We start from the raw sequence: 16,925 nt of genomic DNA, 5'->3' as shown, positions 1-16,925 counted from the left end.
CTCCTCCCTGTTCTGGCTTATTAAAAAGCCTCTCATAAAACACAACCAACGAAGATCGGCACTACAGGGGTGCACCAACCCCAATACATAGTTAGTAGACAATAAAATAATTCTATATTGCACCCGTTACTTTTGTATCTTTACAGATATACAATTGGGAAGAGATTTAATTGTACTCTATTGTGGTTTAAAAATTTGTTTGCCCATGTTTGAATACATAATAAGACGTGATGCTATAATGGGCTCTGGCCAAGTTCTGATATGCCGTAAGGTGAGACTATTTTAGTCAATTGATTCACACGATTTTGTGGTTTCAAGGGTATAGAAGGGACTGACATCCAGTCATACAATAAAATATAGCAAATGGTTTAACATATTATTATAGGTAATGTAATCAATACCATATAAAAGACGCAGGCATTAATTTTTCCATGATGATAATATATATAAAATTTACCGCAGAAACCAGTGTTAACCGGATGCCTAAGTAAGATTTGTTATTTTATTTATGTAATTCTGCATCACTTTGTTGCTGCAGTTTTTTGGTGCAGACTATTTCTGTTACTTACTTTCAAGGTTGTTAGAACTTTTTCGGAACTGTACATATAAAATAATCTAGTTTTCCTACTTTGCTTCCTTCCTAAAACTCTTTTGCACCTCCGCGTATGTAAAAGGAAAAGGGGTACGTCCAAACAAAGTCTAAGATGGCGAATTTTGTCGCATCTCTTCTCCAGTAGTATGTGCAATTTGATATACCATATCATATCGGCCTTCTAGTTCTCGTTTTAAATAGATTTTGAGATTTAACACAAAGTGCTTAGGAGCCTTGAAATTCTGAACCCACATAAGTATTTTGCTTTAAAGAAACAGAAATGTTTTGCAACATTTTGGAAAAATCATTTTGAAAAATATACAGCATGTTCGTGAAAGAAATGTTGCCGAACTCTAAAGTCACATTTGCACAATGGTGAATATTATCAGGACGTGGGCTACTCTTTTGAGCTAAAGTAGACCCGTCGGAGAATGACACATTTAGGAAAAAGTTAGGTGTTATTTGTTTCATTTCGAACCGCCGTTGGAAAATGTTTCCCAAATATTCAAATCAATACCCACGATTTTTCATTCAGGGGTCAACAGGAATAAGCACATGTTTGTTCTATGTCTTCATGTAGCCAGGTGAAATGATGTAAGTAACATTTAAATAATTTTCTAAATTTTGACGATAATATAGATACTTAATGACTCTATTAAATCTTGCATTTATTGCACATAAATAATTTTTGGAGGTTAAAACAAACTCCATTATTATCTAATATTAATTAACTTAGCTTAAAATTTAAATTAGATATTATACTAACAGACCGGGAATCTCGCCATTTTAGGAGCTTCCGGAATCGTATTATAAATGTATTCCTGAAATAAATTTGGTTTTGGAATCCTCTCAGGAAAATTGCAACAAAAACTTTTAATCAAAGTTCCTCGAACTCATAAGCAATAAATAGGTATCTGGACAGGGAATTTATTAGGTTACATTTATAGGTTAAATGATAATACTGGATGCGCATATTACAATTTCAATGAAAACACAACAGGTCGATTCAAATACTAGAAGCTCTTATTGATTGTAGTGAATATCAGTAGAATAAAAAAATTCGTATAATCTTTGACAGTAAAAGGGCTCTTCAAGTTAATAACAATAGCTTTGAAACAGGACTTAACAAGTAGGTACAATAGCAAAATATCGAAAATCACTTAGAACTGTTAAACCAAGGTAAAGTAGTTGAACTAATGTGAATCAAAGCCCAAAAACATAATAAAAAGAAAAATATTAAAAATGCAAAATGTATAGCGTATAATTATTTGAAAAACAGGTAGTATATCTCAGATATTGCTCAGATCGGATGTAATTTTAATATATAAAGGGTAACTCAAGAAAAAGTAATGATATTAAGGCAATTTTTTTTAACCAAATTCCTCTTTATTGTTACGTTATTCAGTTCTTTGCAAAAGTCTTATTATTTGTATGTGGCAAATATTATAGTTACCTTTAACAGTTCTCGAAAAATTGGCGTTTGAAGTTAAACTTAAAATTTAAACAAAATCGCAGTAAATGATGATTTTTGTTTATGTGATAATGAATATCAGTTTTAATGTTAAGAGCAGTTCGATTCTTTCTAGATGTAGCTCAAATTGTTGCAATTTGCACATCAGCAGCAGGCTTTGCCACTTTGATTACTTATACTTTTCGAAATGTCCCCACTGCGAACCACTCGATATAATAACACGGTCACAATAATATCAAGGGTCTTTCGAGGGTAACACTAGATAGTAGAAAATGCTCCGAAGTGTTTCCAATTGCGGGCATCAATACAAATACGTGTGACTAAACCATTTATAGCGTAAGTTTAATGATAAAAGTTCTGAATGCTGGTTCTCACAAAAGATTGCATTTTTGGGTCTCGCTATACTTCAGAATGAGTGGCTTCTACTACTTCACTACACGGCGTGTAATACTAGTTCGCATCATTTATTTTCTTCCGATATTTCATGCTTATTTTCAGCTGTTACCGAATCTAAACATGTGGTTAAGTACAATAGAAGTAGACATTTTTTGTTGCAAAATTTACAGTTTGCGAAATATTTTCTTTTCTTCGCATACAGGGTGATCCAAAACTGGCGCATATTCGGAGCATTGCACACCACCTGGCCCTTTTCCAGGCACTGTGTAATTACCGCGGAAGGGATACATTTCTACCACGTATGTAAGATGCACACAGCACAAGGACACATTAATTTCGTGCATTGAATGGATAACTGAACACCGTTACAAATTGAGCAGGAATTCATTAACCAAATACGAGAAACTGCTCCAGAAGACTGCACAATTAGGTGCTTACACAGGCACAAACTTGCTTGGAGTTTAGCACATATGTGTGTATATTGGAATGTACGGTATTTGTAAACACATCAATTTTAGTTTTTAATGGTAATAAAAGAACAATTCCTCGTTGACAATATTGACATTTCGAAAAACTAGGTTCCTATATTTGACGAATCATGTTGAGTTTACCGTTCATACTAACCTATTCTATTGTCACTTTGTGACATAGATTTTTTCCATGGATACTGAAGTTTTCAATAATTAGGAAGCAACATTACGTAATGTTATTCAGGGATTATATTACCTTGAAAAAGAATGTTGCCATCATTCTGATCAATTTTTTTGCAAATATCTCGGTGTTTTACAGGAACTCATTTTTCATTCTGCAGACCTAAAGCACCCCCTACAACACCACCAGACCAATGTCGCCAATTTTGAATCATCCTGTATGTAAGTACGAATGTATATGAATTATTATATTCAATTACATTAGGTACTCCAAAAAAGCAGACACAAAATTCTTCAAATAGGCCACTTTTCAACTAGGTATTTTTTTGGCATTTACCCAGTTGTTTTAATTACTGAACATTTTTAACATAAAACAGCCATAATTTATTTATTATGGGATGTGACGGTCCGTCGCTCAGAAAACAAGTTAGGGAGACATTTGCAAAAGTAAAATTTCAATGTTTGGGAAATAAAAAAGTATTACTAATTTCGCTTCAGTCTCTTTAATATGGGTAAGCACTTACACATTCTGTATTTCAAAAAAATTGTAAGCTGCAGTTCCTACAAACACAACTTTTTCCCATCTTTCGGTTCGTTTCCACTTGTAGTTTCACAAAAACTGAACTGGACTGCCATTATTTTATGCAAATGAAATTTTTTTAAAAACAAATTCCAGACGTGTTTTGTAAATTAAAAGCAAATACGTATGTTGTACAAAACATGAAATAAAAATGAATAAAAACAAAATTTGGACCAATTGTTTGCATTTGAAAATGTATTATTACTTCTACAGGCATACTTCTACATTATTTGACTATTTCTTTTATATTAATGTGTAATTTTAATCACATTTATTACTAATAACTGATGTATTGTGATTTGGAGCTCAATTAAATCTATTTTGCTAATAGTTGGAAATTACTTGAATTACTCATCAATCATAGAACCTAATTTCCAGCAAAAAGCCGAAAAAAATAGTTTTCGTGTCCTAAGCGATTAATGAAATTGCAAAACTGCCAAATCCAATCCATATGAAAATGTGTTTAATGAAATTATTAACAACAGAATTAGAAAACTAAAAATGAGCAATACCATTGCGTCAAGAGCATTTGCCACCAATTTTTATCCTACTGTTCCAAACCATAATCTTCTAGAGATCGAGCCCAAGTGAAGAACCAAGAAAAGCGTTCAAACATATAGAAGCCAATATCCATTAATCTTGTTTTCGACAAATTATACACGTGTTGGAATTATGCCCACTCGACTGACTTTCCGTATTTATTGGCTCCATAATACGCTTTCTGTGGAAACTAAATAGACGAAATGAGTGGCTGGTGAGCGAACATAACAAAAACATACAAATATCAGGCGGCCTAATGCTTCACCAGTTTCGGGATCCTTTACAAAAATCGAATAAACTAATAAAAGGGCAACAATAACCGCGCGAGACTTTTGTATGTATCAAGGGTCCACCTGGGCCTCGAACTCATCCACTCGTAAAATTGGTAGAAAATTATAGGAAAAAAAGCGTTTTAGGGACGGATCCGACAAAATGGCAATAAAATTTGCTTAACAAGTAATTTGCCCATGCAGCGGTTTAGTCAGGATCAGATTTGTTAAGGGTACTTCCAAATTTGTTCTGCTGTGCTGTATTTTTATATCACATTCATTTTTAGATCAATCCGCTCGGGCGCTTTTAAATAAAGAGAAAGAGATCACCATTAACTTATTAACGTGTTAAAATTATGAAATGTGTAAACCTATTGTGCATAAATGGAGTTAATACTAACTTTAGTATTATCCGGCTTAATAAATTGTAAATTTATTATATTTCTAAAATTGTACTCTTGTAAAATAACTCATTTCGCCTCTACAGTTGGGAAATCAAGTCAAATGAAGAGGCGTGAACGTAAATTGTTAAGTGATACAAGAGTTCATGTATGACTTAAATTATGATATATAATCGTTATTTCCGTAACCAGTAGGATATTAATATTATTAACGCACGCATGTAAAGGTTTGCACAACGAGGCTGTAGGCCGAGTCGGGTAATCACATAAGTGCGTTAATTATATAATATTCTACGTGTTACCTACAATATTGTATCTACAATTAGAGGAATTATTATTTTAATGATTATTTGAGTAAAAATAATGAGTTATAAAATTGAATGCACATCACAGGTCATGAAAATTTGTCATTATCATCAGAATCATTGTCAAAGTTGTGTTATAAAATTTCACATTTTATAGCGAGTTCAAGCGATGATCTGCCATGTGATATTGAGATGTTTCTGCTGTTTCGGATCTGGTGCCAGGGAAACCACGGAAGAAATAGCAGGAAGCTTTTGATCGGTGCCAGAAAAGGTGTAGTGGACGAAAGATGCTCAATTTAACAAGCGAGAAAGGATTATTAGTATATTTTAGCAAAGTAAGCAAAATAGATAAATTAAGTAATAAATTGATACAAGCACTAGTGCGGTAATAAACATCATTATGACATTTTAAAGAATGCCAAATTATAGTCGTTATGGAACAGCTGAAGGTAAAATAAATTATCATATGTTCAGGATCATTCACAGTCGATGGCGCAGCTTTCTGAAAATTTGAACAACGAAGTAATAGGATATGATTTAATAGCTTAAACTATTTTTGGCAACATTCAACTTTACGATATTTTTAATATTAACATCCATATTAAAATTGAAGCAAACATTGTTAGTCTTTCCAATTTAATAATTAAAGTAATACATACGAGTATACAGGCAAGACCTCAATTTTGAATTACCCCGTAGGCATGTCCCGGATGATTTACGAACCTGGAAACATAAAAAAATAAATACTGATAATATTTTAAACTACTTATAAAGGAAAACGTGTGATTTGTAAGAGGACCACTTTGGTCATATCAAATGAACGTCAACAATAAATACCACTGACAATGCTTTTCTGAAGTGTTATGCAGGACGTGAATCCGATGTATATGGCAATATAACAGAGGCATTAACATGACAATAGGCAGATTCAAAATGTAATGGTGTCATCTGCCACCCCTTGAAGTAGATTTTTGGTCATTCGCATTATTGGTTTCTACAATGAGATAAATTATCTAGTTAGATGATATTCGATATTGAAGACTGCAACATAAATTATTGTCATTGAGGGTAACGGTTAAGCAAAATTAGTAATAAATGTCTGAAAGCCCTTGATTCGATGCTGTAAAACTATGGATCTGAAATGGAATTAGCTCTAAATAAGAAATAATATTCATAAATAAATGCTAACACTCAGTTCTGTAAATATCTAATTCCGCACTACTCATACAGTGCGTTTCCTAATTGTATACACAAATTTTAAGGGTGTATTCCTGAGCTGATTTCATGAGAAAGAGTTAAGACGAACATGGGGTCAAAAATGCTTTGCTTCCCATCTATAAGGCGTTACAGTTTAATAAATTATATATATATTTTTCTTAATTTCCAAACCATGCAAGATAATCTAGACATAATATTTACCATTTGTTCTAATTACGGGACATTAAAAGTAAACTTTTGGAGTTCGGTAATCAGTCAGTGGCTGAGATAGAGCTAAAGCGTAACATATAAAACCAAGATTACGGCGAAAAAATTTCAATTAAACAGTTTATTAAACATTGCACAAACCATGACATCTTAATTTTTAAGCTAGCGAGATTTTCAGATGTTAATCCATTAGACTTCTTTCTCCTTCTGGAGACATTTTAAATTATTTGCCTACACTAGCTACCTCTTTAGAGAATCAAGACGATAGAAGAAATCGAATAATCGATGGATGCCACACTTTAAGAAATACTTCCGGCATCTTTGAGCGTGTCCGTATGAAGTTCCAAGAAAGAGTTGAATCCTGTATTTTGGCTGGATTGGCAATATTCAGTTGCAGCCGCAAACTCAGAATGCTAATAGGGGCTCACTTGGCAAGTACGAGATAAATATAGAAAACATTTTTTTTTGATAAGACATTATCAGTTGAAAATCGAACTTTGTTTTGAAGTATTATTGGAATTAAGAAAATTATTTATATTAAAACAGTTTTCTTATGATATTCTTATCTTTCCTGGGTCTCAGTCAAAGTGTGAAGTAAACATTTTTGAAAATCGTTTATTTCATTACGTTTCGGCGAGACAACAGCGACAAATTTAAAATTTACACAAACTACAAACACTAATTCACAATTAAAACATGTTATATAAAAACTATAATTTATAAAGTGTTAAAACATTCACCAGTTTTTGAGGAAAAAAATCCTTCTTTTTGGGAGAGCAAAGCACTGAAATTTTTACTTCACACTTTAACTAAGGCCCAGGAAAGATAAGAATATCATAACAATTACACGCACTCAGGAAAATAAAACAGTTTTCTGCCATTATTTTTTGGACGCTAATTATCTTTACGATTTGGCGATTACAGTTTTCAAACAAATATAGCTATCACGAGTATGTAACTTACCTACTGTACACTATCGTTGAAACACTCTGTACATAGCTAGAACACAGCAGGACAAAGCAGCAATAAATCTTTTCTAAACATAAAATTTTTGTTTCTAACACATTCGCTAATGGCTTTTATGACAAAGTTTCCAATTCATCATTGCCATAAAACCGTTGTAGTGCATAACGCTGAAGCAATTAGTTTTCCTCAAGTCACGTGGTAGTGAACCAACCGGATGCAATAATTCTGAAATCGGCTCAACTCACTAATTGGCAATTGAACGTTTGGTCAATAAACCGAATGTTTATTGTGACTGGACAGTTTCGACACTGTCACGCTTTAATTTGAATCGAATCAGCAACCCTTATGATTTCCGGCTTGGCGTCATGCAGGAAAAACACTGATAACTGGCAGGGAACTGGGGTTTTTTAATAACAGGATGCGTATGTAAATTTATTTTGCTATGCGGGATGCCCTGCAGCCGATATCAATTTAGGCAATTTTCACTGAGACAATAATTCGACAAAGTTGATTATCAGACTAAAAATCAGCAATCAATCTAACAATACAAAACTAATTTGAAGTTTAATGCTTTAATGCTAATGCTGTCAATATATTTATCAATAATTAGTGTCGAATTTCCCACTGTGCCGCATATGTAGAACATCTACATATGGTATTGAATAATTTTACATTTCTGTAATGAGAATTTAAAATGCAGTTTTTAAATTTATTGTTCTTTGAATTAAAATCGTTCATGTTATAGACTTATTTTGAACCATTAATATGGAAAGTCTTTACGTTTAATTTTTTGCCTTTTAAAAAAGTTTTTCCTCATTCATAGGGGTCGCTTAGGGATGGGAGAAAAATATTTTTACCATCGATGTTGGAAATTTGGGACATCGATAAAACATCGATGTTCGATCCTGAAATGAAAATATCGGACATTTGATGTTGATACAAGATAGAAATATTTTCTGCGAACTCTACCGCTGATAGTGCCAATAAACACCATATCGCGGCATAGGGACCCAATTCCAGCTGCAAAATGAGGCAACTTTAAGTTGAATAAATTTAGTCGATTATTAAAAAATGCAGTGTTTTAAAAGGTCATAGTAGTAGTAAAATAAAATTATTTAAGTTTAAGTTAATCAATTTGAAATTTGTATGCAACTGCAGACTATCAGAACATCGATGTTCTACCTTCGATGTTTCGCTAACATCGATATTACCTTTCCATGTCAACATTGATGGCTATCATCAATGTCCCATCCATAGTCTCGCTAATGCACTGTGAATAATTTATCAGGCGGTTAGGTTTCCTATTGCATAATCATATTCAAACCTGTTATTTCAAACAAAATTCATCTGTAAATGACAATGTAATTCTACATGTCTATACTTTTGTCTCTCAAAATCGCAACTGGTACTTGTAAGATATTGTAGCAGGCTGAAACTTGCGTGACTTATTATTATACTAATTACTGGATACCATTTTTCTATACAAAGTTTAATAAGAGAAGTTAAAAGATCAACAGCCCTCTATGTTATTGTTCACGGCCACTCGGCTTAAATCGGCGAAATCCTACACAGCTGAACTGATAGTTATTGAAAATCACTTCTATGGACATTAATCTTTATCGGGTTTGACGTATTACACGCGACGTAAAATAATTTAAAAAAAGCCCTTTTACAAAAATATTTCCCATTTTCGGGAGATTTGCTAATCCGGGATTAAATTAACAATACCCAGAGGTAATGTATTCAATATTAGTGCCATTTCCTACACATATTGCCCTTTTTTGATCGGATTAACGTTTCCATATTGTTCAGGGTATTGTGTTCAATTCCCAGTTTACGTAGTAGTAGAGTTTGCCATATTGTGCTGGGAATATGATTATACCCCATTATACCAAGCCTGATATTAGTGTGTTATTATGGTATATTAAACATATTAATGGGATAAGGTTACTGTAATCGGAATAAAACAGTTGGTGTTTGTCTTTTAGTATGCGCCAAAAACCAACCGGACAATACTACAGGAAATCGAAACAAATCTTATCTATAATTGTATATGGAACTTTTTGGTTTAGTATTAAATAGATCAATTTAAGAAAAATATTTCTTGGATGTAACTGAAATAACACGCCACTAAAAAATTTGATTTTAATATTATAATAGGCAAATATGCAAACAAGTATATTTAGAAAAGATTCATTAACCGAAAAATGCAAACCAATGTTAATCAAATTGGGAAAAACCGTGACAAGCTTTGCACGGTATTCGACGGATTTTGAGGGTGACCAATTTGCTCCTGCAGCAAATGATTCGCTTTAAAATCGCGCCAACTCCTTTCTAGTACTGCCAAGTGACAACGGACACCCGAATAAATGTTTGCATTACTTCCTACGCAGAAGAAAGTTGCCTAGTCGGTATCTCTGAGATCAACGGTTTTTGAGATATTTGAAATTAAAGCATCCGATGGGATACATTTAGCCTTATAGGTACGAACCTGAAAAAAATTAAATCAGTAGGCTGTAATACTTTCTAATTAGTTTGACGCTTTGCATTAATGACATAAATTTTCTCGGCTCTCATATTTACCATCCAATTTAAATGGAAATTTGCATTTCGATTTTCCGCAAAATGATTTACTTGATTATTTGGAAGATATACTTTTAAAAATAAGGCATGTTATGATGCTCATTCAGGATGGATCCCTAGTGCATTTCTCTCTACAGGGAATTAGTTAAATGCAATTCTTCCGATTCGTTGGATTGAATGGTCAAACACCATAATCAACACGTCAACAAGTCCTGATTTTAATCCTATACATTTTTATGTATGCTGACAGTTGAAAGTTTTACTTAAAAAAAACGATGGAACATAGATAATTATTAATACAATTCAAAATACCGCTGTTACATGTCCGAATAAATATTTAATATTAGAAGATGCTTTGATAAACGTGTTGAAGTTATTGAACATCATTTTGAACAACTTTTGTCGTCTAAAGATCATCGGTTTTTTTATTCGAGTTCATCATATTGCCATTGTGCATTAATTTACTAGTGTCCTCTATTATTCCGTCTATAAATAGGCAATTTATTTTCGTGAACGCATCCCGAATACTTTAGTTGCAAAAAACCGTTCATCGCAGGGATAACGACTCGGTAAACCTTTTCTGTCTAGAAAGTATTTAAAAACAGATATTCGGGGGTCGGTATCAGAAAAAGTTAGGTGTCAACTTAGGGCGATTTCTACCAAATCATTTGCTGTAAGGGGCGCCTTCTATGAGTTGACTTAAAACTCACTTATTGATTAAATTGGCCACTCTCTAGAACTCCTAAAAAGTAGTAGCACTTAAGTCTTTTGTTGTCTATGAAATTAGAAAAATTATCGTTAGTTGACATGAACCTAGCACAAGGGGGGATTCGCCTCCCCTGGAGCCGCGCTTGCCCATAAATGCCTAATTTTAGTCAATCATCAAACATCAAGTTGCTCATGACTTGTTTAAAAGAACATAAAAAACCTGTTGACTCCCTGCACAGCAATCTCTATTGATTTTTTTGTCATTTCTCATGGGACAACCTGTATAATTTTCCAGTGGTAATGTATTTGATCATTGATTTTGTATTACCCTTAAAATTAAAACAAATACTGTACTCACTTTAACGCTTCATAACATTCTCACTATTAACAATTTCGGTAATTGGTTTTCAACAAAATGTATAGGTAGTTGTGAAAGCCTTTTCAGCGTAACACTTAAATCGGGTAGGACTTTCTCTCCCGTCCGTCAACCTTCGTGAGGGTATGGTGTAACTCACGGCGGGATGCAATTATTTTTACGAAAAAATAATAATTATTTTGGAGTCAGCAATTGTCATTTTCCACTTAAAATTTGAAAAATATAAAAAACAGCAGGACCGAAAGCTCGTTCGCACAGTGCTCTCATAATCATAGCCCACAAGCAAGGTAGGCTTGAGTGTGCTCGAGAACACGTGCATTGGGATTTGGATGATTGAAAGAAAGCCTTGTTAGCTGATGAAGTTAAGGTGGGTTTAAAATCTTCGAATGGGCGAGCTTTTAATTGGAAAAGACCAGGAGAAAGATAGAGTCAAGCATGTATGGTTCACCAACGGACTTTCCGTGGAGGCTCAATAATGTTTTGGGGTGGCATTTCTTTGAAGACCCGTAAGGATCTTGTGATGATCCGAGAAAGATCATTAACTTCCCAGAAGGACGTTCAAGAGATTTAAGAAAACCATGTAGCACCTATTGCACATAAACACGATATTGCCGTATTCGACGACGAGATCCTACTCCTGAGAACTTGGCTGAACTGGGAAACGCGGTTCTTCAAGAAAGACACAACATACCCTTAGAATTAATTACAAACCTTTTTTATGGCATTCCAAGACGTTTTAAGAAAGTTATTCCAGGTAGAGGCGGCAATACACGCTATTGAAGCGGTTAAAGACAGAAGCTTTACCTGAATTTCAACAACTATTTTTCATACATTTTTACCGGAAATTTGATAAACTAGTGACTTATATTTTGTTTTATTTTTTTTTTTCGCAAAGTGCTGATATTAATTTAAAAAACGATGATTTGAGTTTTCATAAGAGTATGTTGGCTTTATAATATATTTTATTTGAAATTTATAGATGGTGCTCTAATTTTGCCCATCAGTGTATCCTAACTGGAACATGCGTTTTCAACTATTCCTTGACTTTTTTCCGTGTTTTTTCCGGATATTCTCAAGATTCCTGCCATTCGATGCCTTTTCTCTAGCTGAACCAATAGAAAAAAGTAGAGAACCAATACTCAAACTAAAACAGATACACAATTATATGAAAATTACTAGTAGGCATAGATGCAGAAAGATCGATATTTTATTTCATGATTTTAGAGTGGTAGTAAGGATTACACGGAGATCAACACTAGGTAAAACACAATTTTGTTGAAGAAGCAACAATACATGCAGCCACAGCAGCTTGGTGAACGACTCGTAACGTAATACCTCGGTCTGGTTCCAGATTCAAAAGGTAGATATATAATAAATACGTCTACAGTTTCTATTAGCATTCACTCAAAACGGGAAAACATTACGATTGTCAATGAACTTTTTGTGACAAACTGAAAATATAAATAAATCATTTGCTGGACAATGCACAGAAATACTAGGTTCCTTCAAATGTTAAAAATACATAATTCTGCTGCCCCTCTTGCATTTGTGGTAAACTGTTCGTCGCCCTATTTAAGCGCAACTGCGTTCGGCAAATTCGTTTTCAGTTCACTTCCATTAACTATGTTAATTCAAATCCGTCGGATTGACTTCATTAAACAGAGTGGTGTTGACTAGACACTAACGCTCAATTGAACTGAAGGGAACAGTTTTCATTGTATCTAATTAAATATATCCACAATTCATGGACCGTATGTTGCTGACTTTCATTTTAAATGTCTGATTCTGACACAGGCCAATTTAGAATCGGTTTGATTGGCGTTTTGATGAATCGGAATAGAAATAAGCGAGTCATCGTTCTAGCAATTTGGCGATACCGAGAGAACTATTCAATCGCAAATACGTTGCGATTTAAGAAAATGGAGAAATGGCTTTCGCCATTGCTACTATTCCAATTTACCTATAAAACTTTTAATAGATATTTCCCATAACTAATAAAGGTCTAAATTCCCAGCAGTATTTTACGTTGTACTTATTATGTTCTTATCCTTCCTGGGTCTCGGTCAAAGTATGAAGTAAAAATTTTGAATTTCGTTTAATTCATTACGTTTGGGCGAGACAACAGCGCCATCATCAGATTTAAAATTTACACAAACTACAAATACCAATTCACAATTAAAACGTGTTGTACAAAAACTATAATTTATAAAGCGTTATAACATTCATTAGTTCTTGAGGAAAAAAATCCTTTCTTTTGGGAGAGCAAAACATTTCAAAAACTTATCTCATAATTGGTAAACATTATACTATGTAATGTTGTACTTATTACAATTTAATAAAGATGATTATTAAATTCTTATATAGGGTGCTCAGCTGAGAATGGGTCTCGGCCATATGTCAATATGAAGAGCTTTAGACAAAAAAATATTGGCTAATTAGCTGTTTTCAGCGTTCTTTGATAACGGCTAGAGAATACTCAAAATAATAGGCAATTAGTTAAAATTACTAACGATATTCTGTTACTTTACTGTAAAATGTTATTCAATTTAGCGTCAGGCTGGTACTGTAATGTTTTTTGTATTTCTTATAATGAGATAGAAAGACCTGAAAATCCCCCCTGGTACAGGATGGAGGATATTCTGTATTCCTAATGTCCTACAGCATGTCTCGGAGTTTACGCTTTCATCCTTTTGGATGAAGACCGCTTAAAAAGTTCGACAATCCCAAATTACCACAGTAATAAATCAACCTTGAGTTTTCCGTCGCTTTAATGCTGCGAGCAGAAGAAAGCGATTACAAATCATGAGCTGGGCCGAATATGGATCTGCGATTTAGGCATTTTTTTAAGTTTGAGTGGATTACCCAACAGTAGTTGCCACAGTAGACTGCTTATAGGGGTGTTCTGCTGCGATCGCATCTCCCATGCCAATTTTTGACCCATTTTGCAAACCGTTGGCAAAAATCAGACTTTAGTGCGATTGAAGTAGAAATTTAAGCGCTGTCAACCACATGAGTTTTCTATAGGGTGTGAAAGTTTCGGTTGCTACTTGATCCAAATCGAAAGTTATTAATTAAAAAAAAAAGCGTGCAGTTGAGTAAAATGCGCATTTTGCGTCGCTCTCAATAGTACAATCAAAAAGCAGCATTCGCAAATCATGGCATATTTTGCGAATTATTTACTTTGATTCTGGTGGAGTCACCCAAAGGGCCACCGAGCAAACGATTCTATAATTATGTAAGTTATGTAGCTAGGTGAGTTGTTTATATGATAAACACCTTAATTTCGCAGGAGATTTATTCTCAGTCTTTTATGGACAAGGGAGTAAATCGGTCGATGGTTCTTTGTTTATAAACGGGATCTTCTTCTCTTCTTCATTCTTGTCTGCCTGTCGCTCCATCGTTTCCTGAGACGCCCAACGTCTCTTCGTCCCAATGGGGACTTGTCGCGAGCGCTTCTCACAAGTATGCAATGGTCAATCCTGCTTATGTGCTCATTCCATTCCTATAATTGAATTGAGAACCGGACACTTGCCTCGGAATAAACGGGATGACAGTATCAATTTAGTGCCATTTATGCACGAACGGTCGACCGTCTTACCTGTTAATTGCTGAGTGTAATCCACATTTACATATAAATAAATAATCTTTATTTCCTACAGAAAAAGGCCATCGACCAAATCAGTCTTTCTGCCATTGTTTAGTACATATGAGTCTTAGCCTAGCTTATTCTAAAATTAATTCCTATTCCTAACACTCGTATAAATTAATTAGCTATAAAAAATTAAAAAAATTAAAATTCTTGGCTTATAAAACAAACAGATCTTAGTCCTTAGTTCACTAGCGTTTGTAGGTGTTCTAGTAAAGTATCTGTTGGATCCACATTTATTTTCAGCTTTGTGTGGATTCTCGTTGTATGTTCGTGTAGTGTGCTTTTTGATGGATAGACAATGCAGAATCGGGTACTAATTAGAGTTGAGTTTTCGAGAAACATTTAAAGTTTCATTCAGTTTCCTATTTATTTTTGTTTCCAATCAAATCAGTGGGTTTTCGACTAAGTTTATGAAATAAAACAGATTTTTCTCTTCGTCTTCAGGTGGTACAATGCAGCTTTCGATAAGTTTAGCATTAGTTTTACCGTTGGCGATCCTGGCCAACCCATTTAGATTTTCGCTGTTCTTTCAATTTCTTTTTAACCAGATGTAATACATGTATGTATTATAATGCATAAGTAGGTATGCATTTCGCAGAGGTGACTAAATAACATGCTTAATAAAAATTTAAGCAAATAATTTTTGGCTAAACGATTCGTTTTAGTGATTTTCAGGGGCGAAGATTCGCCCGAATAATTGTATTTTTTATTGTTTATTGCTATTTATAGTTTATATTACGGTTAGTACGTAAAAGCGTTGCCACTTATCCTGGCCAAACCATTTAGATTTCGGACTGTTTTTTCCAAAAATTTAAAATTTCAACAAAATCTTTTTTGCTAAATGATTCGTGGTATGGATTTTCAGGGGCTGGGATCCGTCCGAATTATTGCATTTTTTATTGTTTACTGCTATTTACTGTTCATTGCAATATTGGAGAATAGCACGATGAAACGTTGCGTGTGATCCTGGCCCAATCATTTAGATTTCGGGCTGTCTTTGCCAAATTTAAACACTCTTTTTTTCTTCACTATTCGTGATAGGGATTTTCAGGGGCTAGGATCCGTCCGAATAATTGCACTTTTTAATGCTTATTTCTATTTATTGTTTATTGCCTTATTGGATGACAGCACGTTAAAACGTTGTGTGTGATTCTGACCAAACCATTTAGATTTCGGGGTGTTTTTTCTAAATTTGAAAAGTTAAACATTTCTTTTGCCAAACGATTCGCGCTAGGGATTTTCAGGAGCTCGGATCCGTCCGAATAATTGCATTTAATTCTGTTTATTCCATTATTGGAGGATAGCACGTTAAAAGGTTGCGTGTAATCCTGGCCATACCATTTATATTTCGGGCTGCTTTTTTGTACACTAAGTCACTTTTTTAATGTTTGGCCAGCTTTCCCCTGGTTGCCATATAGGTGTAGAACTTTTAGTCTCATATTGTTTACTTGTGTTTTATTATATAATTACTCGTCATTTTTATTTGCCGAGGAACGATGAGGGAGATTCTGGATTCTGACTATTGTTTTTTCATTTTCAAATTTTCAGTCTGTTCTTCAAGAGACTTTTCTGTGCTTACATGAACTCTCACAATTTTTTTGTTTACATTAGGTAGTTTTTGTTATTTTTTACTGGCTTTCCTCTGTGATTTATACCCTAATTCACACCGTTTTTGGAGAATCAAAAATTCGGCTTGATTTTTCGAATGAATAAAATAATTTTCACTCAGTGTTTCAACATTAACTTGACACGTTTTCTACTGTGGTCTACCACAGCTTTTTACCTGAAAATTGAAAATGTAAATCGTATCGTATCGTCGGGACTAGTCTCATTCTTTTTCAAGTGCCATACTCTCTCCCGAGAGCGTAGGCGACCTCTCGCGCATACTTGTGAAACGCATCTTCCCCAATTATACGGGACCTACAGTCTACAGTTTATCGCCGGTTCCAAACGGCACTAGTCGAGAGGTTTTTCTATGCAGAATACTAGTGGTGGTACAGCACTATAAAAGGTA

The 16,925-nt window shown here is 34.1% G+C and overlaps 1 long non-coding RNA gene across 1 annotated transcript; it reads right to left on the bottom strand.

The window, feature by feature from the left end:
* Positions 1 to 5,584: 5,584 nt before the first annotated feature.
* On the bottom strand, positions 5,585 to 7,862 carry LOC125502445. The gene is made up of 4 exons (XR_007280209.1): positions 7,593 to 7,862; positions 6,049 to 6,198; positions 5,864 to 5,927; positions 5,585 to 5,706 (listed from the first exon to the last, which is right to left on the bottom strand). It is a non-coding gene; the product is annotated as an uncharacterized LOC125502445 (long non-coding RNA).
* Positions 7,863 to 16,925: the final 9,063 nt, after the last annotated feature.

Source organism: Dendroctonus ponderosae, unplaced genomic scaffold, assembly GCF_020466585.1.
Source record: "Dendroctonus ponderosae isolate FM_Combo_2020 unplaced genomic scaffold, Dpon_F_20191213v2 Dpon_F_20191213_1, whole genome shotgun sequence".
Taxonomy (NCBI): Eukaryota; Metazoa; Arthropoda; class Insecta; order Coleoptera; family Curculionidae; genus Dendroctonus; species Dendroctonus ponderosae.
The sequence above is the reverse complement of the archived record's forward strand: the minus strand, read 5'-3'. Positions and strand labels throughout refer to the sequence as shown.